The 24009-nt window shown below is 36.2% G+C and overlaps 1 protein-coding gene across 7 annotated transcripts in view; it reads left to right on the plus strand.

Annotated features, from left to right (window-relative positions):
• Window positions 1-24009, plus strand: part of LNX2 (ligand of numb-protein X 2) — a 76553-nt gene that overhangs the window by 5641 nt on the left and 46903 nt on the right. Inside the window, exon 1 of one of the 7 annotated variants that reach the window (XM_049100976.1) lies at window positions 4280-4298. The exons of 4 other annotated variants lie outside the window; for them this stretch is intronic. The gene's annotated coding sequence lies outside the window, so the exon portion shown is untranslated. Of the gene's footprint in view, window positions 1-4279; window positions 4299-15241; window positions 15354-24009 lie in introns of those variants that run through there. 2 more of the 7 variants (XM_049100977.1, XM_035717660.2) reach the window with 2 other exon arrangements.

Consider the following 24009-nt stretch of genomic DNA (forward strand, 5'->3'; position numbering starts at 1 on the left):
TGGCTATAAAAAAGCTAAAGACTCTGTTGGCTATTCCTTTGTTTTATAAATAAAAGTAAAGTAAGTCTGGGAAATATTTATACCCTTTCCTCTACCCTCCCATCCCTCTCCCCCAAAGTGAGAATTCAGCTACCAATCTGAAAAATTAATGCATCATTCAGAATTCTTAATACTCTTCAATCAAACTACATAAACATTGAACAAATAAATGGGAGTCCTTCCCTTATCTCTTACTTCATTATTGTGACCATTGCCACTTTTCTCCCACATGATTTTAATTTTTGAACTTTTACTTTCAGTTGTATTCATGTAAGCATACTTGCTGTGATCAACACTGGGCTGTATGGACCATGAAAGATTGTCCCTGCCTTTGTACAGCTTAAAATCTTAAAAGACGTTCAGTCAAGGAGTAGGAGGGTGACTGATGCCTTCCACTGCTAGTATCTTTGCTCACCTCCAGTGATCATCACTTCTATTGTATTTTAATGTTCCTCCAAATTTTCCACATCAGAAATCCTAAATTTATATATCCAGTTCTCTGACCACGCTTTCTATCCTGTCCTTCCAGCTCGCTCACACCGACACTTTATATTACCGTGCCCTTCCTCTTGATAAAGACAATCTCTATATTGTGCCCCACCTCCTGTTCCCTGTTACATTAACATCTGTTGGCCTGGAGGTCTTCTTCCCCATCCAGTTTGGAAGCCATTGTTAGGCACCTGGAATATGCTTTCACTAGCACCTCTGCCTCTTGAACTTATTTTTGTGCTGTGTCTGCCAGATAATGTCCCTGTTCTGATTAACTCTACTGTCTCTCCCTGAGGTGCTTTGGTAACACCAGTGAAAGACCAGGCCCTCGGTGCAGGTAATTATGTCTCAGACAATCCCTCCTTACCATCCCCTCCAGTCAGTTATGTTTATTTAGCACCTACGGAGTGCTCTGACACTGAGCTAAGAATACTGGGGTATCCTCATAGAGCTTATATATTTCAGGGGAGGTAGACATTCATCAAGGAATAGTGCACACTGTAGTGACAAAGTGCTTTGGAGAAATAGAATAGGGCCATGTTGTCCAATACTGTAGTCAGAAGTACACACCAGATTCTAAAGATTTAGTATGAGCATAAGGTGAAATATCTCAATAATTTTTCTATTTGTTTACATGTTGAAATAAGATGATAAATTCTGGGTATATTGGGTTAAATAGAATATTAAAAATATTCATTTGTTTCTTCTTTCTCTCTTTTTTTAAAATTGTGCCTACAAGAACATTTAAAATGACCTGTGTGGGGTAGGGGGATGCCTGAGTGGTTCAGTGTTGAGCGTCTGCCTTTGGCTCGGGTCCTGGGATCGAATCCTGCATCAGGCTCCCCAGAGGGAGCCTGCTTCTCTCTCTGTGTCTCTGCCTCTCTCCATGTATCTCTCATGAATAAATAAGATCTTAAAACAAAAAATGACCTGTGTGGCTCATACCATATTTCTATTGGGTAGCATTGGTATAGGATATTGTCTGGAGGTAAAATGAGGGGAACTAGTCTTTGGGGAGCTCGGTGTCCCTGAAACCTTCCCTGAGGAGGTTGTCTTTGAACAGGTACCCAGCTGCGTAGGTGTTACACAGATAAACTCCCCTCAGAAGAAGCAGTCAGGTGGATGGCCCTTTGAAGGAGGGTGAGTGAGACAGAGGAGAGAGCTGCGTGAGAGAGAGGCCTGGGATGAGGCCTGGGAGGAAGGCAGGCCCAGAACACATACGCCTTGTTGGCCCTATCTAAGGACTTTGTTCTTCATCTCTTTTGGGTTATTCCAGACCCTTAGCATTGATAAACCCTTTTGTCCAAGCCCCACTTCTACAGTGTTCAAGTAATCGGCCACTTGGTGAGCTGATTTGATTTCTCAGATTTCTGTCCCTGCCTTTCCCTGCTTATGTATGTAAGTTTCAGATCCTTGGAAGGCTAGCTTTTCCACACAGTGCTCTAGATCCCATCCTTCAAAGTCTCTCTCAGGAGAGAGTTAACTCCTCCCATCTGTGTTTAATCTCTTTCTCCCTGCTGGCTTATCTGTACCAGCCTAAATATGCTCCAGTCTTAAATCTCACTAACCCTACATTCCCCTGTAGTTATTCTTAAATAATAAAACAATAGTTTTTTGGTTTAATATTAAATTTTATTTAACATGTTAAAAGTGTATTAAAAGTAAGACATTTGACTTTTTTCTTATTAAGTGTTTGAAGTCTGGTTATATTTTTACATTTACTATATATCTCATTGCAGACCCTAAATTTTCAATGGGTAAAGTAAAAGGAATCTTATCAAAATAATAATAATTTTTTAAAATAATAATTTAACAAAAGTATTTTATACTGCTTCATTTTTTATTGTGGTAAAAAAATATAACATAAAATTTACCATCTTAACCATTTTTAAGTGTACAGTTCAGTAGTGTTAAGTATATTCACATTGTTGTACAGCAGATGTCCAGAACTTTTTCATCTTGCAAAACTAAAACTTTACCAGCTAAACAACAGTTCCTGTTTCCTCTTCCCCTTAGGGCCTGGTTTCTATGGATTTGATTACTTTAGATACCTCGCATAAGTAGAATCATACAGTATTTGTCTTTTTGTAACTGATTTATTTCACTTAGTATAATGACCTAAAGGTTCACCCATGTTCTAGTATGTGACAGGATTTCTTCCTTTTTAAGGCTTAATAATATTCCATTGTATGTATATATACCACATTTTACTTATTCATTCATCTGCTGTTGGGCATTTGGATTGCACCTACCTCTTGGCTGTTACGGATAGTGGTATAGTGAGCATTGGGGGTACAAATATCTTTTTGAGACTCTTTCAATTCTTTTGGATTCTAGTTCTTTAAAATACCAAAAGTGGTATTGCTGGATCATATGGTTATTCTATTTTTAATTTCTTTTTTTTTTTTAAGATTTTATTTATTCATGAAAGACACAGAGAGAGAAAGGCAGAGACATAGGCAGAGGCAGAAGCAGGCTCCAGGCAGGGAGCCTGATGTGGGACTCGATCCCGAGACCAAGGATCACACCCTGAGCCAGGGGCAGGTGTTCAACCGCTGAGCCACCTAGGTATCTCTCTATTTTTAATTTCTTTAGAACCTTATACTGTTTTCCATTGAGGCTATACCATTTTACAGTCTCACCAGTGGTATACAGGGGTTCCAATTTCTCCACATGTTCACCAACATTTGTTACTGGTTTTTTTTTTATTGTAGCTTTTGATTATAGCCATCCTAAGAGGTATGGAGTATTAATTCATTGTGCTTTTTTTTTTTTTTAAGATTTATTTATTTATTTATTCATGATAGACACACACAGAGAGAGAGAGAGAGAGAGGCAGAGACACAGGAGGAGGGAGAAGCAGGCTCCATGCCAGGAGCCCGATGTGGGACTCGATCCTGGGACTCAATCCGGGGACTCCAGGATCGTGCCCTGGGCCAAAGCCCTGGGCCAAAGGCAGGCGCCAAACTTCTGAGCCACCCAGGGATCCCCTTCATTGTGCTTTTGATTTGCATTTCTCTGATGATTAGTAATGTTGAGTATCTTCTCATTAGGTTTGGTGGCCACTTGTAGATCATCTTTGGAGAAATGTCTGTACAAGTCCTTAGCCCGCTTTTTAATTGGACTGTTTGATTTTTGTTGTTGATTAGTAGAAATTCTTTATATGTTCTGGTTATTAACCATTTATTAGGTATATTATTTGCAGATATTTCCCCTGTTCCTTGGGTTGCTTTTTCACTTTGTTACTCGTGCCCTTTGATGTGATAATATGTGATTGTCTGTCCTATTGTCTGTTTTTGTTTTTGTTTCTTATAATTTGGGTGTTGTATTCAAGAAATCCTTGCCAGAAAAAAAAGAAAAGAAGAAGAAAGAAATCCTTGTCAAATCCAGTATCATAAAGCTTATCCCCTGTTTTCTTCTAGGAGTTTTATAGTTTCAATTTTTTAATCCACCTAAGTCAGTTTTTGGATATGGCATAAGATAAAGGTCCAAACAAAATATTTTGAACATATTTCTAAGACTTTGCTTATGGAAACAAGAGTAAAAGGTCTGAAATATATGGAATAGTTTTAATTTGGGGGGACTGATGACAGTAATGAAGCTAGGACACAGTTCTCCAATGGTACTTAGTAATATATTCTAGCGTGAATTTTTCTGTCCATTTTGTTTCTTATAGTTGTGAGACACCAATAAGGAAACAATCAGTAGTTTAGGACTAGCTGAAGCTAAAACATAAAATGATTGGGAAGAAGCCAAGTATCAGAGTGCAGGTAATTGCTTTCTGTGCCTCTTTTTTATAAATATATAATGCATGTGGTTAGTTGCTGAGCATATTTTTTAAGACCATTCTGTCAGGGCATTTAGTAAGATTTCAAAAGTATCCATAGCAATTAGATCTCATGAAATATTTATTAACCTCATTAATTTCTCTGATTTTAGGCTTTGTGCTTTGGATACATTAATTGAGACTTCAATAGACTAATTTCAGTTTGTTAAAAATTAAAAATAATTTTTCTAAGTTTCTAGCCTTTTCTTTTTCCTGGTATATTGAGTACATTTGTCAACACATTTGAATGATTTTTCTACCTTTGAAAGGCATATTATAACATTAAGAAAGCTTTCAAGATTTATTCTGTGAGTCTGGATATTTTTAATCGTATGGTAGCTATTTACAGAAAGTACTAAAAAAATTTCATTGAATCCATTTTGGAGGATACAGAAGGATGATAAAATCTATTAAACGCCAAAATTAACTTTCAACTAATGTATATTGTGTTAATTTTTTTATTATAAAGGGTTTACATGTTATGAAGTTGTTCAGTATGATTTATGTCTTTCTAAATGTGACAGTGTGACTGAATTTTCATTATGCATAGTTTGGGTGCACCAGAGGCAATAAATCAAACTTGGTGCTGGAGAAAGCAGATTATTAAGTAGTTCTTAAAATGTTTATTCATAGTGCAGCATTCTTTATGTCTCCATTAAAAATTACTTTTGGTACTTGAACCTTTTGAAAAGAAAAAAGTTGTTAATAAAAACAAGTTGTTCTCAAAGTATACTAGGGTTTATGAAAGGCTGTCTTTCTGGAAGATAAAGTTAATATTCTTAAAAGTAATATTTCTAATTCACTTTTAAAATAGTAATATTTCTTTTAAAAAGAATATTTTTCTGATAACTCCTAGGAAGCAAACAGTACATCTGTTTAATTCGCCTTGTTAAACATCAAGACATGAGGGCATAATTAAATAATGGTTTTCCTTTTTTCTTTTAACACTGTATTTTTTTTTTAATTATAGAAATGCTAGGTGTAGAAAATTTAGGAAATCCTAATCTATGCAAAGAAAATAGAAAGTGGCAAATAATGCCACCAGTTAACCATTCTTTTAAAATCATTTATTCAAATATTTGAATATCTGCTCTGTGCTTGTGTACCATTATAGATATTTGGGTTATGAAAGTGAATTATGAAAGTTCTTGTTCTCAGAAATTGAGACTGGTCAGGTAAGAGTGTTATCACAATTACTGTATTTTGATACAAATATGATATTTAAATAGTAAAACTTAGGCATAGAGGGAGAGTCTTGTGGCAAGGCAATAGTGTAATTATTATTATAATTGTAAAGCATATTCTGAAAAGTAATTTCAGGGGTTTTGTGAGTGTCTAAGATAGTTAAGTAATGATTATGCATTCGCCCCCCCGCCCCCGACTATTTATTGAATGCCTGTTAGGTGCTAGGTGCTGTTCTAGATGGCCACAATATAGCAGTGAACAAAACAAGTGGGAGCCCTGTTCTTAAGGAGTTTACATGCTGTGGGGGTAGTGAGGAGAGAGAAACAATAAACAGGTAAGCAGATTTATGAAAAGGATAATGACATTCAAGAAAGAAAATAAGATGATATGGTCAGATCTTAATAGTCTGTTGTACTGGTGACTAAAATCTGCAGCTGATCCTCACATTTCCATTTGGCCGTTAGTTTGTCTTCACCAGGAAAACCTTTAACTAATAACTGCCAAAGAGAAACAAATAGTGGCATCTCTGGTTATTGCCCTTTGCCTTATCCTTTCCTGGAGGTGTCTCAGTGAAATTGCTAAACAGCAAAAGTAAAAAGGAATTTAGAGGAGAAGCAAGGCATTTATCTGGCAAATTTTTGTCTTTGCATGAAGCTGAGAGTTTGTTGAGTTTGTACCTGGCAGTATCCCAGCAGAACTTACTATTCGTATGTTCTGTTAACAAAAACAAACCCTGCCAGTTATTAGGAGGAAACAAGGGTAAATGCTTTTATCAATCCTTATGGAATTTTCAGTTTTATTTTAAACGTCTTTCATATCTCTTCAAAAAACTATCATCTCTGTCAGTTTATAAAGAACTCTTGATTTGTAACTTAGCTGATTCACCATCTTTACAATTGGTGTGTAAGACTTTTGTGCCCTGCTTTCTTTGGTACATAAGAATTTGGAGTGTGACTCATGACTCATCAGTTGACGTTGTGGTGCATTTTTAGAAACAAAGAATGCAACAGCAGATTTCCCTTAAGCAGCAGGAGTGGAAGTGAATGCAAGAAAACACAAATATGCCTATCTTTGTGGGTGTTATATGTTAAATTGATTCTTCAAAGTGTGTTACAACACTGGACATTTCAATGAATAGAATACATATAAACTGTATGTGTCTTGCAACAAAATTCTTACTATTTTTATTATGTGGTAACTGCATTTCTCCCGTTTTTATGGTATGTACTCGTTTTGCAGATAGATACAATACTTAATATTTAGGCTTATTTTTGAAACAGATGAGGCAATGAAGAAAAAGCATCTTGGGCACAACACTTCATTTTTAGTGCTCCATAATACTGTTATTTTTTTTTCATAATGTTATTTTTGATGATGATGTCTTGTTTGCTTACTTTGCTTTTTAATTTTAATCATGTATAATCATAGCGAAGCTTGGCTGTATTCTACTTCTACTTTATTTCCTTTAGTACATGCTCCTGCCATGGTCTACTTCCATACACATAAAAGTCCATCTGCACAGGGGTACCTGGCTGACTCAATTGGAAGAGCACGCAACCCTTGATCTTGGGTCATGAGTTTTAGCTCTACATTGGGTGTAGAGATTACTTAAAAATAAATAAATGAACTTAAAGTCAGTTTGCACAAATAGATATTTTATGAAAAACAAGCCTCACTCCCAATCCTGTATCCCAGCCATTCAGTTTCTTCAGAGTTGACTACTGTTAGTTTTTTGTATATTCCTCTATTTTGCGCATATAAACTTATGTGTATCTATATGAACTAATATTTTTAAACACATACTGTTCTTGGGGCGCCTGAGTGGCTTAGTTGGCTAGGTGTCTGACTCTTGATTTCAGTTCAGGTCTCAATCTCAGGGTCATGAGTTCAAGGCCATCTGATTAAAAATAATAAGTATATACATACATACATACTGTTCTGTACTTGATTTAAATTAGCTAAAAATTTGTTTTCTTTTGTTCTTCTTTTTGAAATTCAGTTTTTAATGTGTTTGCTGATCTCACCTGAATTGTATTACCTTAAAAAAAGTGTTTATCTCTTGAAGACCTGTATTACCATGTAGGGATTTACTCAGCTGGTTACATAGATTTTTGTTTAAACCATATAATTGACCAAAGAATAGGTTTCAAGTGTAAAAAAGGTCATAGTCATATTCTAGGACTCATAATGAGATAATTTTTCAAAAGGAACTCAGTAGGATTGTTTTGTTAGAATGCAGTTGAATGATTTTATAGAAATTGTGGTTTGAATTCTAAAACCTGAAAGAGGGATCCCTGGGTGGCACAGCGGGTTAGCGCCTGCCTTTGGCCCAGGGTGCGATCCTGGAGACCCAGGATCGAATCCCACATCGGGCTCTCAGTGCATGGAGCCTGCTTCTCCCTCTGCCTGTGTCTCTGCCTCTCTCTCTCTCTCTCTCTCTGTGACTATCATAAATAAATAAATAAATAAATAAATAAATAAATAAATAAATAAATAAATAAAAATTAAAAAAAAAATCTTAAAAAAAATAAAACCTGAAAGAACAGCTAATTGCTGGCTTATAAGTGAGATCATATGGTATTTGTCTTTCTCTGACTGGCTTATTTCACTTATTGTAATACCCTCAGGGTCCATCCATGTTGTTGCAAATGGCAAGATTTCATTCTTTTTTATAGTATTCCTGTGTGTGTGTGTGTGTGTGTGTGTGTGTGTGTACACGTGCATGCACGTACAGGTGCATTTTTCCATTCATCCTTAAGTAGATACTTAGAATATTTCCACATCTTGTCTATCATAAATAATACTGCATGAACATGGGGTGCATATGTATTTTCGAGTTAGTGTTTTTGTTTTCTTCAGATAAATACCCAGAGATGGGGTAATTTTTAACGTTACACTTGGCTCCTTTGTCATAAAGTGATTGAACATATATGCATGGTTTATTTTAGAGCCCTCTTTGTTCCATTCATTCACGTGTCTGTTTTATGCCAGTACCATACCATTTTGATTACTGTAACCTTAGAGTATAGTTTGAAATCAGGAAGTGTGGTACCTCCAGCTTTTTCCTTCTTTCTCAAGATTGGTGTGGCTATTCAGGGTTCTTTGTGGTTACAAATTTTAGGATTGTTTGTTCTATTCCTGTGAAAAATGGCATTGGAATTTTGATAGAGATTATGTTGAATGAAACCGTATGTTGCTTTGAGTGGTATGGTCATTTTAACAATGTTCTTCCAACCTAAGAGCATTGAATATTTTTTCATTTATTTTCCCAGTAACGGTTTCATCAATATCTTATAGTTTTAGTTGTGTATGGGTCTTTCATTTCCTGGGTTAAATTTATTCCTAGGTATTTTATTTTTTTCTGTTACAATCATAAATTAGATTGTTTTCTTAATGTGTATTAATGTATGGAAACAGAACATTTTTGTGTATTGATTTTTTTATCTTGTCACATTATTGATTTTGCTTATTCTAACAATTTGCTGGTAGAATCTTTGAGGTTTTATATAAAAACTATGTCATCTGCATTCAGTGACAGTTTTACTTCTTCACTTCCAATATGGTTGCCTTTTTTTTTCCTTGCCTAATTAAGTGCTCTGGCTAGGAGTTCAATACTATGTTAGATAAAAGTGGCAAGAATGGGCATCCTTTTTTTGTTTCTGATTTTAGAGGAAGATGCTTTCAACTTTTCATGGTTGAGTGTGATATTAGCTGTGGACTCGTCATATGGCCTTTATTATGTTGTACATTCACTCTATTATCCCCTTTGTTGAGAGTTTTTATTGTAAATGGATATTAAATTTTGTCACATGCTTTTTCTGTATCTGTTGAGATGATCGGGTGATTTTTACCATTCATTTTGTTCACATGGCCTATCACATTGATTTGTAGAGTGGAACCATCCTCACATACCTGGAATAAATCCCATTTGATCATGATGTATGATTCTTTTAACATATTGTTTAATTTGGTTTGCTAATATTTTGCCGAGGATTTTTGTATCTGTGTTTATTGGGGATGTTGTCCTCTAATTTTCTTTTCTTGTGGTATCCTTGTCTGGTTTTGGTATCAGGGTAATACTGACAATGAAAAGAAACAGATTGCTAATATATACTACAACTTGGATGCTGAGTAGAAGAAGCCTTACACAATAGAGTACATAATCTATGTTCCCATTTATATGATGTTCTAGAATAAGTGAAACTAATCTATTGTAAAGAAAAAAAAAAAATTGGGCCAGTGGTTGGAAAGGGACACAAGGGAACTTTCTGGGGTGTTGATTATGTTCTATATCTTTATTACATAGATGTATGCATTTCTCAGGAATTCAATGAATATATATTTTAATTTAACCAATGCACAAATACTAATTTTACCTCAAAAGGAAAACATAAACAAATATCAAACTTCAGTTAATGATATGCGTGCTGTAATATTTAGAGAGAAATATGCTGACTTCTGCATTATACTCTGAAGTGCCTGAAAAGCTAAGATGGAGGGAGGGATGGGTAGATATGTGATAAAGCAAATTTAGAAAATGTTAACAGTAGACTTGTAAGATACACATATTTACTGTAAAAAAGAAAATATTAAACTTAGAAAATTTTCATATTAAATTGTTGGAAAAATATTGATAATGGAAATTTTACGATGCATGATTTGTTATATAAACTATTTTTTTTCTCTTTGCTTTGGTGATATTTATCTATATAGTTAATTATATTAAATCATGTCCTTATTTTAGGAGTCAGGGTACAGAGAAGTACATTCCAGCTCATTAATACAATTGTCTTTCGTTGGGATTGTTTTAACATTTTCCTTTTTTTTTTTTTTTTTTTTTTTAATACAAAAAGTAGGGGATGATTATGCCTGGGTGGTTGAGTTGGTTAAGAGTCTGACTCTTGGTTTTGGCTTGGTCATGATCTCAGGATTGTGGGATTGAGATCTGCCATGCTGGGCATGGAGCCTTCTTGGGATTCTCTTTCTCCCTTTGCCCCTCCTCCCTCAAAAAAAAAATTAGGCAATGTCTTTAGATAATTATAAATTATGTGGTTTCTCTGGAATTCTACTGCATTTTGCTTATATAATGCTTTTTTGTTTTTTCTTTAATTGCTGGAGAAGAGGGAAGGAGTGGTAAAGTTTCCCAACTTCAGGAACCATGGATCGTGGACTTTGAAACTGGTTGCACCAGGGTTTGAATCCCATTGTGGGCACTTACAGCCTGCTATTATAACCTATCAGATCCTCATTTTTCTTATCCATAAAATGATAGTGGTAAGCACTTCATCTGCTTCAGAAGGTTTCTTAGGAAAAGTAAATGAAATTACATTTGTGAAGCAATTAGTATATAGTGTCTAGCATGTAGTAATAGTAATAAGTAGAGTTATGAAGCAATAGTGAAATCCTTGGAAATGGACTTTAAGACTTCTGGGTTGTTTGAGGAGGAAGTAAAGCTGTAAGGTGGTATGCTTAGATGAATATCATTACATGTTTGATTGACTCTGAATGAACACTCGTGACCCAGGAACAATACCAGGGACATTTATGGATAGATTCCTGCCTAAAGACGTTAAATCAGTAGGCTGCTCCCAAATGACCAGTATGATAAGGCTTCAACATTCAGAGTGGTGCTTGAGAATGAGAAGTTCAAGTAGTACATACTCTTTTTTTTCTATTGGTGCTCAGCGTCCATTCTCCTTACTTCTAGCCACAAACTCTAATTTCCCTTGTTGGGATCTGCTTTTTCTTCGCTTCCATCTATGTGCTTCTGAGAAGTTGACTTAGCGCCTTGTTTCAGGAATATAGCCGATCTGGCCTGTTAAAGGACCACACATCCTTGGCAACCTCAGTTGGTTCAGAATGGGTAGGACCAAAGACTAATAGTCAGAGATAGGAACATGTAATTCAGGGGCTCTCGTTGGCAATATCATAGAACTGAACAAGGGCTATGATTATGCGACCCTAGAACTGCTGGGGACCAGCTGCCACATATAGCCTGTGTGTGAGCCCAGTCCAGAGGAAGCAGAGTGGGAGAGAGTCCTGAGTCCCATCACCAGACTTGTTTTTTCACTTAAGCCAGTTTCAGTCAGATTTTCTATCATTTGCAACTGGAAGAATCCTACACAGAGCTGCTCATTCAATTTGTATCTATCAGTACTGTTGCTTAGGAGTTTTTTTACGTAGTAAATGATCCTGTAGTCAGACTTTTATGTCTCTATGTATGTGTATTTTGCTTGTATAACGGCTGACTGCTGGTTAGATTGGAAGTTCCTTGAGAGAAGAGACTATCATACTCCTGTTAAATACACTTTCCATACTCATATAGATACATAAACCTCACCTAAATTCTTTCTCTCTTTTATATATCCTGGGTAATTTATCAGTAACTTTGAATTAATGATTGACTTAAAAAATATTGATCTTCTGTGTGCTAGGTGGTATGGTTGGTGTGCAAAGCTTGTAATACTGAACAGAACACAGGTCCAGCACTCTCAGAGCTTACATTCTGGTGGGGGAGATATATTAAATAATGATACAGAATAATAATTACTGTGATCAGTACTAACAGGGAAACACATAGGGTGTTATAAGACCAAGTAATAGGAGATCTGTCCTAGTCTTGGGTGCCTTCTGGAACTTTTTTTCTTTTTTAAGACATCACATTTTAAAAAACAAGGAGTTATCTAGAAGAGGATAGTGAGAGTATTACAGGCAGATGGAACATTTACAAAGGTCTTCAGTCAAAACAGGGCATGACATTTTAAAGGAATGAATAGAAAATTTGTGGAGTAGAGAAATGAAAACGATGAGGACTGTGGGAAGAAATAAAAGTTGGAGAATGAACTCAGGCCAGATTTATGCAGAGTAAAATTGGTAGGACTTTATACAGGGTTAGGTGTAGGAAGTAAGGGAGAGGAACATCAAAGGTTACTTCTGAGTTTCTGGCTTTTGTGCCTGTATGGTGAGTGCTAGTGAGCCCATTCTCTAGGGGAAGACCAAGTTTTAGTGGAAATGATCTTGGGTTTGATTTTGGACATGTTATGGTGTCTTTAAAACAACCAGGTATGTATTTTGTTTTATCATGCTATGAAGGATGACACCTGCCCCCAGACAGTTTTCATTTTGTGGCTCCTTATCTTGTAGATATAATATAACGTGGGAGTCTCTTCAGTCTTTAACTACCTGATAATCATTCTCCCTCTATAATGCTAGCGTCTTAATTCAAGTTCTCTTTTTTTCTTAGACTACTCTCAGGCTTTTTAACTGGACTCTCTCCATTCTTCAAACCTCCCCTTAATTCTTGTTTCACAATGTATCCAGAATAAGTTTTTTAAATTATAGATCTCATCTTGTCATTGTCCTTCTTAGAACCCTTTCATTTCTTCTTCTTCTTCTTCTTTTTTTTTTTTTTTAATAGAACAAACATCCAAATCCTTGACATTGTCCCTAGTGCCTTATGAATTACTCTCACCCCTGCAGACTTCCCAACTTTTCCTCAGGCTCACTGATGGCTTCTCAAAAGCTGACCTTCCTCAGTTATCAGCTAAAACGTCACATTCTCAGGGAAGCCTTACTTTGAACTTCCTTGTTAGGCTCTTCTAATGATATATCATGTACTCGTGTTGTTTCATATGTATTTGTGTCACTGTCTAATTAAGACCTGTGTACTAGATTAAGATCTGTGAGGGCAAGGGACTATCTGTTTAGCTTTCCATAGTAATCCTTTCCTTGGCATGTAGCATATGACCATCAAATGTTTGTTGAATGAAATCATGAGCTTTCTAGTGCTTAATTTATGTACCTGTTATGTACCATGTTAGTTAACTGTTAGGGGAAAACAAAATAAAGTGGTTTTTTTTCTTTTTAATACATATGTTTTACTGTTAGGTTTTCTTTATTTGGACTATTTCCATGGGAACAGCAACCAAGATTGTTGGGGATACTATAATACTCTATAGGTGATATTCACTGCTGCCATTGTTAATCAAGATGCAGAAATTTAAATTTTTAGGTGAAGATTTCTTGAATCTGAGAACCAAGTATAGAAATTTCATTGAAGGGAGAGTTGTTAAATATTTTTTTTCCGGTACTCTTTTGAAGATCTTCCTTTCCATAAAATAGTTTGCTACAGAGCTCCAAGAGTTGGTAAAGGATGAGTGCTGTTCTGTTTCTGCTGGATAACTTTGTTGTTTGTTTTCATTTTGCTGTCTATCACTTACTGATTTTCTTTCCTAGTGAATGCTTTGTTAATAAATATTACTAATAAACCTTTACATAGTTAGGACATAAATATATAGTCTGTAACATAAGTGAACCTCTCTTATTAGGAATCGTAAGTTAAGACTGTTGGGGTGCTTGGGTGGCTCAGTTAAGCATTTGCCTTCAGCTCAGGTCATGATCCTAGGGTTCTGGGTTTGAGCCCTGTGTCAGGTTCCCTGCTCAGCAGAGTTTGTTTTTTCTGTCTCCCTCTACCTCTGCCCCTCCACCCACTTATGCGATCTCTGTCTCTCCCTCTCTCCCCTCTTGTCTTTGAAATAAATAGAATCGAAACAAAAATAAGTTCAGATTCCATTGAGGATGCTAGCAGAGATAGTGGCATTTATATCTAACATTACTTCTATAACTCAGAACCACTGACAAGAAAAAACAGGTGGGATTCCAGATCTTGAGACATTAATTTATGAGGTAGTAGTAGATGGCCTTGGGTGGACAGCATTGTTGTAATGAAGAAAATAAAGTTTCCTTTTATACGTTAAAGGCCCAGGAAGAAAGCTGTAAGCATGGTTGAAACATTTCTTTATATACCCTTTTATGTATGAAGGTTAAATTCAGAACTTTGAAAAAATTTTGTGCCCTGTGGCATATATGAGTGAAAGTTTTCCAAGAAGCTTTTAGAGATTGATGGACAGTTCAAAAATTGAGATGCTATACAGTTTTATGTTCATTTCAAATTGATTTTTTAAAGATTTTATTTATTTATTCATGAGAGACACGGAGAGAGGCAGAGACACAGGCAGAAGGAGAAGCAGGCTCCCTGATGGGAACCCATGTGGAACTCAACCTGGGGACCCTGGGATATGTTCTGAGATGAAGGCAGATGCTCAACCACTGAGCCACTCAGGCATCCCTCATTCAAACTGATTTTGATATCTGAATGCAGAAGTAGAAAGTTACTTGGATTTTGTGAATGTAAAAAGGAATGTTGATTTTGAAGGCCCCATTTTATCACAGTTAAAAAAAATGCGAAATTTGGGGAAATTACCTTGAGACTAAAAAAATGAGGTCTCTGTAGTGTTTTGGTTCTTTTTTTTTTTTTTTAAGTATTTTGGTTCTTATGCAAATAGCAATATCTGTTTTCTTATGGAAGTTAGCTTCCACAATGCTAACTAACAACAGAAGATAAATAATTTCCCTGCAGGTCTAGCATCCATTTATTTATATGGAGATAGATAGATAGATAGATAGATAGATAGATAGATAGATAGAGTGTGTGTGTGTGTATACATGCCTGTATATGAATGTGTGCATATTTTGGCTTGTGCAACCAACCTCTACATATTTATTTTAAGTGTATGTACTTACAAAATTAAAGCTCTGGAATCAGACTGCCTGATTTGAATCATGTTCAATCAGCTATTGGCTTTGCCATTTTGGGCAAGTTACTTAATGTTTCTTTCTTTCAGCTTCCTCATCTGAAACATGAAGTTGCTGCTGCTAATGATATCAAACTCATGAGGATTAAATCTGTTAATGCCCCATCTCAGTTAATGCCATGCCTGACTGACACATAGTAAACAGTCTGTAAAAATATCAGGTATTATAATTATCTCCTCAGTCATTCCTTTTATATGTCAAAATTGCTGTCATGAGTTAAAGCCTGTTTAATTTACACTCTCTTCATGACATCAACCCTGTGGCTGTTGTCTAACAACAAAAATCCTAATATTTTGTACTCTCCCTGTGTTCTTGTTCTTATTTTAGTTGCCTGCCTCCCAATCTTTTTCTGGCTATACTGTGTTTTTAGTTTATTGGGCATTGATACTTCAGACAGGATAGGCCGTAGGTATTGACCATAGAGGTTTCATGTTTTACTTTTAAACAATGGCGAGACTTCCTTCCTCCAAACTTCCCCCACTCCCTTCCCAATGCTGTGCTAGAATGTTTGAGCTGGAAGAAGCTTTGTTGATTGTCTAACTCAGTTCCTTTGTTGTTCAAAGCAGAAGGTTAGAGCCTGTGACTACAACTCCTTCAGAGGATGGGCAATTTTTGTAAATATGACAGGACATTTTCCTTCTTTTTTTTTTTCTTTTAAGATTTTATTTATTAGAGAGAGAGAAAATGAGCAGTGGGGAGGGGCAGAGGGAGAGGGAGAAGCAAACTCACTGCTGAGCAGGGAGAGGGATGCAGGACTTGACTGGGAGATGGTGACCTGAGCCAGAGGCAGATGCTTCTTAACCAACTGAGCCACCCAGGGGCCCCAAGACATTTTATTTCTTAACAGAAGATAAATTACAGAATAAAATATTAAATGGGTTATTAAATTTGGGCTTTAGGAAATATCTAGAAATTCTTCTATTTATAATTGAGAAACTAATCTTGAATTATAGGGAAAAGTAGTTGTATTTTGGTGGGAAATATGAGGAAAGTTCACTTTTAGCTCTTTTTCCTTTGATATATCTCCTGGTTTTGATATAATGACCCCTTACGCTCTTGCGTCTCCTTTTTTATTCGAACATCCTACAGTGTTGCTCAAATCCACTTTAACTATTTTTAACTATTAACTATTCCTACTCATTATATTAGTTCAAGTTCTCATTACCATTTTGTTGACCATCACAGGAACTTCCCAGTTTTACCTTCCTGCATTACTCCCCCAACATGCAGATCTGTTCACATCATTTCCCTCTAGCAATAATCTTTCTAATGATAGGGAATTTTACTATTGATAATGGAAAAGAAAAAAACAGGAAGGCTGACAGGAAGCCTGATCATTTTTAAGGGGAAAATGTGTATTTAGTTAGGGGAGGAAGGTCTGAATCAGTCTGTTAGAGACTCTCCTGCCATCAGGTTAAACTTTATAAAGACGCATCTATCCATGTATTATGATACTGGGAGTATGGGGAAATTTCCTTCTCAGAAGTTAGTTCCACTCATATCTTTCTTTGGCAGTATCTTAAAGATTTGTTCCTTTAATGTTTCATTTTGTCTTCTGTTATATACAGATGTTCTTAGAACAAGTAGTATATTAAATTTCATAAATCGTATATAAATCATTTTACCGAGGTTGATTTCCTTAGAGAAATTTTGTTTAAAAAAGAAAGGCAGGTAAGGCTAGAGAATGTAATATTGAAGTAGAGAAAAGGGAAGAACTTAGATGAGAGAAGAAATTAAGAAAATAAAATTTATGAAATAGCATTGATCTAAGGGCTGGTCCCACATCTAAGTTTAACATCCCTCCAGTGGGTCCTTTCCTTTCACCATCTTTTCTATGAGAATTTGTCTTTAAAAATAAAGTTCATCTAGCTAAATAATGAATCTGTAAACTCTCTGAGCTAGATACTTCACTATTCATGTAGATTAAAAGGCATCCTCACAATTTATAAGTACAAATAAGTATGTAAATCATACTTAATTGAAAATATTTATTTTTGTGTAATGGATTTCTGACCTGTTTTAAGATTGTTCTCTAGGCCAAAGGATTTCCTTTTATAGGCATTTAACATATGCCTCTATTCTCACATTCCAGTGAAATGAATTAAAATGAAGAGAATGTACGTTGAAAACATTTTATCTGCCAAGAGCCACAAATTAAACTGAATTTTTCTTGTTATTTCCAATTTTGTTCTCTTAAAAACTATTGTGAAATATACAAGTTGAAAATGGAGACATAAATGTGTTCAATTAATAGAATTGTGGATTAGGTACTCCATTTTCTTTTCCCAGTTCCCAGACTAGCACATCCTGGGCCCTCAGTAAATATTTGTGGGATGCAATTTAATATGTTAAAGATTAAAGTAATTAATGTAATTAAAAGTTACACTAAAGGCTACAGTATAATATCTATGACCATGAAATTCTAAATCCATTCAGGAGCAATATCCTGAGATAATATTTTGAAAAGATGAATAAATTTCTCAAAAGCCATAAATTTCCTTGTTTTCTGTATGTTGGTAGAATTATTTAACAATAAAACAGGCAGCCACCATTTTAACACCTCTGAAAATCTGGCTCTCATGCTTAACTGAAGCTCTCAGTAACTTTGTATACATGTGTGTATATTTTATTAATAAGCGTAGTTACAGAGACAAAATTAGAGGTACCCCTGCTTTTCAAAAGTTTGGGTTCCACCACTTTGCTTTTTCAAAAGACCTACAATAGTACCTGTTTTTACTAACTGAAAGAAATCCAGAGAGGAGTTTTGGTTTTCTTATAAAAGCTTTTTTCTTATAAAGGCCTTTATAAGAAACCAAAAAGCAAAAATAGCATTCAGTGTTTGTTTTGCAGTGAGCAATGAGATACATCGTAGCACACATCCGGATTGGCTGGAGCAGCCCAACAGCCCTTTCTGGAGAGCTGCGCTCAGCATCTTGCCATCAGGCCGCCACAGCTTTGAACTGTGGCTGTGAGCACCTGTGCTTTATATTGATTTATTTTGTGTATCTGTTGGAAAGATGTGTCCTAAGGTATCAGAAAAGCTTAAGAGAGGTTATTTTTTGTGGTCTGGGAATGCTCAAAAATTTTTCCATATCAATTAATGATGATTGCTTCTTTGCTTTATGCCATTTCAACCTACAAAAGATTTTATTGGAATGCTCTGCTCTCAGATGGTGGGGGAAACCTGTATTTGAGGAGGATTTGGGAGGAGGGATCAAATTATGGGTCATTAGATCTCTGGTGGTGAGCAGATTGGGATGGGCACTAAATGGACTAGTCTGGTCCAAGAATATTAACAGTAGGTGTTTGCAGTTATACCCAAGATGTAAAGAGGCTGAAAAGTTAGTTGGTGTATAGGATTATAGGGGCAGAGAATAACAGGGCTTACTTGTTTTGAGTTGATCAAAGACTTTTTGATTTATTAATCTCTTCATTGGTATGGAGAGGGTCAAAATAGGACCCTTTGGTCCTCAGGACTTCTTCACAGATAGAATTCCGTGGGCTAATAAGCCCCTTTCATGCAAAAAGATCACATACAACTGAATGAACTCTTTTGTACTCTTATGTGTGTTAATCCTCAAAATAAAGCAGTTACTTTAACAGCCAAAATGGGCTTATTCAGGAAGAGCAGAGAATTTTAATTTAGGACACAAGGTTTGGCAAAACAATAGGCAAGCCCCACAAAGGAGAGGAATGTTATTTTATGGAGAAGAAGGCGGAAGTTGGGAGGGGTTGTTTTGAACAAAAGTCCCTTGGAGAGAAGTAAGAGTTCAGGGTGATGACAGTTTCTCATTGGTTGAGTAGCAGGAGTAGCTGATTCCTTGTAGGAGATGCAATATCCATCTTTTCCTGTTGTGGCCTGTAACTGAGGAGTCTTTCCTGTTAAGGATTCTTCTGTTGTAGTCTGTAATTGACGGTTCTTCCTGTAATTGACCATTGAGTGGTATGGCTCCTACTTCTAGCCTCCCCCTCTGTTTAGTGAGTTTTCCTCATTTCTACAGGTGTCTGGCTGTTTGGGCCTCCACAGTTATTTATCCTGGGGGGCATGGAAGGATAGGTCCTGTTCAGATTCACATGCCTGGCTTCATTGGGGTGGTAGTCTCTGAGTGAGTGCATTTTCGGAGGTAGGGAGTTAGTTCCCTGTAATAGAAGTTGCTGTTTTATTTGATCTCCTTCCTCTGGAATCCTCTTGGTCTAACCAGTCCCCTTTTAACACCTCATTGGGATATGTACTGAAATCTTCCACTTTTAAGAAATTTTAATAGAGGCATTTATATTTAGCATATGGAAAGAAATAGTAATGCTAAAGAGATGCTTAAGATCTTTATACTCCACTCTTGTAATGTTCCCACCATTGAATTGTAGGAAACCTACGAACTTGGTAAGAAGCTAGGGACCTATCCTTATATGCCCCAAGCCTATGTAGGTCCTCTTTTATTTTCTTTCTTTCCCTTCTTCGTTTATCAGTTTCACACACTGTTTTGTTCATTTAAAGAGGATGTGTTACTTCTTAAATAAACAAATGAGCTTGATTTTTATCATACAAGTAGTACATAGCCATTTTAGAAAACTTTGAAAATATAGGTAAGCATAAGAAGAAAGTAGTCACCTGGGATCCCCATCCCAGTTAGTACTGCTTTTAATGTTCTGTATGTTTTAAGTTAAAGACCAAATATATTAAGTCTAAAGTAGCTATTTTTTATTAGACTAGTTGGCCAATGATTTATAATTCACTGATGTAAAGTATAATAGATAGCTTAAAATGTTTTAAGTGAATATCTTTAAATGATAAACATATTTAGTCTCAAGACCCCCCACCCCTGCCAAAAAAAGAAAGGCAATTGCCTAGGCAGATGGTAGTTAGAAAATGATAGTGTTTGAGAGAAAATATTTTTAAAATCAATAATTAACTTATATTAACTCCTTTTCTATCAGAAGTTAATAGACTCAGTAATATCTTTTTCATGCCTCCTTTAACTTTGAAATTTGGTATTAGAAGTCTGGGGCATTTGTAAATTATATGGTATAAAGACTGACTCATCTAACTGCCCTTTTCAATTATTAAGCACACTAAAGCTAATATTTGCTGTTTACATTTGAGTAGTTAATAACATTTCATCTACTTTAAAAATAGTATACCTATCCTTAATATAATTTTATTAAGCCTGACTACAAGTTGTTATATGATTAAATAATATTTTATATATCGTGCATTTCACTCCCACATATATATAATACATATATCACAACACAACACTTTTCATGTGTATTACTGTACTTCTCCAACCACTGTAAAAATATAGATAAAAGGACACAGTCATGGGACACCTGGGTGGCTCAGTGGTTGAGCATCTGCCTTCGGCTCAGGGCGTGATCCTGCGGTCCTGGGATCGAGTCGCACATCAGACTTCCTGCATGGAGCCTGCTTCTCCCTCTACCTGTGTCTCTACTTCTCTCTCTGTGTCTCTCATGAATAAATAAAATCTTAAAAAAAAAAAAAGAAACAGAGTAAGTTCTCGTATTGGACTACTAAACAACAGATATTTTAAAGTAAAAAATTCTAACTCCACTGTCAAATAAATTTGAAGAAAGAAGCAACAATATAAAACATTGAAGTAGAAAATGACTATGTCAGATAGGAGTGTGTGTGTGTGTGTGTGTACATACATAATTCTAAATTTTCTAGAGGTTTTTTTTTTTCTACAAGACCATTAGGTGTCTGTGGGTGTGTTACTTAGGACTTGGATATAGGAACCATTCATTATAGGCTTTATCCTACAGGACAAAAAATCACAATATTTAAGAACAAGTTCAAGAACTGTCAGTCTTTGAGAAATTGAGCAAGTATCTACATCCCATATTTAAGAATAGGTGTTCTACAAAAAATGTTCCAGAAGTAACCCTGTTCTATAGTATGATTTATGATTTGATTTTTTTCATTTCCCCATAATTCCTCTCCATAAATTGTATCTGAAAATGGCAAATCTCATAGGTAAAAAACATTTTTAAAAAATTTATTTGAGAGAAGGTGTGTAAGTAAGGGGAAGGGCAGAGGGAGAGAGAGGGAGAGTATCAAGCAGACTCCCTGCTGAGCATGGAGCCCCACAGAGAGCTTGAACTCAGAACCCTAAGATCACAACCTGAGCCGAAACTGAGAACCCAACACTTAACCAACTGTGCCACCCAGGCACCCCTCTTAGGTAAAATTTATAGGTAAAACCTGTAAATTTGTAAAGTGTAAAATGTTATAAAGATAAGTTGTGGGGATGCATTGTGATGGCATTGTGGCAAACACCATCAAAGGCTATACATATATATATATATGTATGTATGTATGTATATATATATGTGTGTGTATATATATATGTAGTCCAGAGAAGATATATGTACATGTATATAAAATCCGGAGTGAGAGACTCCCTAAACAAATGAAAATCTGCTCCCTTACACCTGATCAGTTTGGCAGTTATATTTTATATGATACCTTAAGATGGCATTTTGGTTTCTGAATGACCCACTTACATGTTTGGATAGAGTGATTTAGTTCACTGGAACCAACCATTCTTGAGTAAACAAATCCAGTTGAGTTTTTACACTGGCAGAATTATAATGCAGCTCTGGTAACTTAACTGTGCTGGGTCACTCTTGAGATTGGCTAGAATCCCTGACCAATCTGAGCACCTTTTACTCCCGTCAAGTATGCTCATTTAGAATTTAGAAAGCCACCTTGAATGGTGAAATATCAGACGTGAAAAAGACTAATGAGCACCATAACTATTTGTGTCCAGTTTGCTTCACTTGAGTTTTTCCAAGCCTCACTAAGCCTGGCTCCTGGTTCCAAGTTCCTAATAAATTTGGGTATGTAAATGCCCAGGCTAGAGCAGATTAGCAACAACAAACTATAAGTGTGTGTGTGTGTGTGTGTGTGTGTGTGTGTGTGTGTGTGAAAGAGAGAAACAGATGACAAGCATTAAGGGAGATGGCAGAAAAACTGATAAGTTGACTCAATTGTAATACTTTTATGTGGAAGAATCATGAATATAGAATAATAATCCTTGGATAAAAATGTATGGTTAGTATTTTCTATTTAAGAAGATAAGGAAGTATGTAACAGGGAAGAGATGTAGGAAATTGCTGGGAAGAGTGATGGGAGTGTGATGTTGAGGGTACAGAGAGACAGAGTAGGTGAGAAGAGGGGGAAGTAAGGGAGAAAAAGGGAGGAGAGACCCAGGAAGATACTGTCAGAGGAGAGTGATAAACCAGCAGTCCCTGGAAACCTAGTGGAATGAGGTCTGTCTTCAATGAGTGGTTTGAAGCAGCATCTGGCTAGAACACAGGGTCTGGAGGCTTGGGGTAGGAATAAGAATCAGACATAACCTGTAAAGATACCAGGTCTTTCTTCTATAAACAGATTTTTTTTTTTCCTGGAGGGAAATGGTAGAATCATAGTTGTTTATCATGACATCATCTTTTGTGATGGTGAGGTGAAACGAGAGACAGGTAATCAAGGAGTAACAGGAACCTGATTTAGAACAGAGGCAGCAGGAATAAAAAGAATCCAGAGAGCTAGAATCCAGATTTGGTGAGGCAGGTGAAAGCAGAGGACTCATTTGTTCATTCATTTTCTCTCTCAGTCTAGAGATTGTTATTAACCACGTGCTGTCTCAGGCATGCTACAAGATGCTGGGCCTCTGAATGTAAGACATGCTACCTGGCTTTTAAGGGATGCCCAGTAGGGAAGACATCCAAGCGAGTGATTTCTCAACTACAGCAGTGAAGGGCATAATGAAATAATAATAAAATGGTGGCTCAAGGGACAGAACGAGTGATTTTGGGGGGGCAGATGAGAAACAGCTTTGTGGCAGAGAGTTCACTTGAGCTGGCCTTTATATGGACAGGGGATCTGCAGATCAAGGTTGGAGATGATATTCCAAGCAAAGGGAATAGCATGCTGAGGTCAGGAAGTTGTAAGTAGGTTGGCATAGCCAAAGGGTGGAATGTGTAGAATTGTGTCAGGAAATGAAACTAAAGGAGCCAGATCTGGAAGGTTTAAGTGCCAGGCTGAAGAATTTGGCTTTCCTTTCGTAAAAGCAATTGGGGACTGCAGAAGAATGTGAAGAAAATAATACCACTGTTCTGAAGATGCTAGTGTTGTACAGGGTAGCTAGGAAAGGAAGAGCATAATGGGAAACCCTTTTGAGTGATGGCTAAAAGAATAGGTGCTACAAATAACTGCAGCCTAATTTGGGAGCAGTGGTGAGATGGAGGTTAGAGGACACACAAGCAACATGTTCTGGAGGGGGAGTCGGTGGGAACTTGGTGACTGGGTGTTGAATATAAGGCAGAGAGTGAGAAAGAAACAGGATTCTCTGGTTCTAGTTACAGGGTGCTGGGAGTCTAGAAGTGCCATTAGGAAGTGCTGTAATAGGATCATTTAGAGGGAAATAATGACATGGTTTTTGAATGTAAGTATGAGTCAGATATATGGGAACTGGGACAATTATCTAATAACTATTGGGAGAAAAAGGTAGATGTTTTCTCATATTACATACTGACCAGAACAATGTCATAATTATTGTATTAAAAACTATACAAATAAAGAAAATAGAGGCGCACATCTTTATCATCTTGTTATAGAAGAGCAGAGTAGTGGAAGAATTTTTGAAGGGACAAATGAATGTATTCAATTACATGAAAATGGACAACTTCTTTATGTTGGTGGACACACAGGTACACAGGATGCCTGGCGAAAAATTACAATCTGATAAAGATCTTTCATACTTAATATATTAAGCTCATGTCAAGAAAAATGCTGC

Source organism: Canis lupus, chromosome 25, assembly GCF_003254725.2.
Source record: "Canis lupus dingo isolate Sandy chromosome 25, ASM325472v2, whole genome shotgun sequence".
Lineage (NCBI taxonomy): Eukaryota > Metazoa > Chordata > Mammalia > Carnivora > Canidae > Canis > Canis lupus.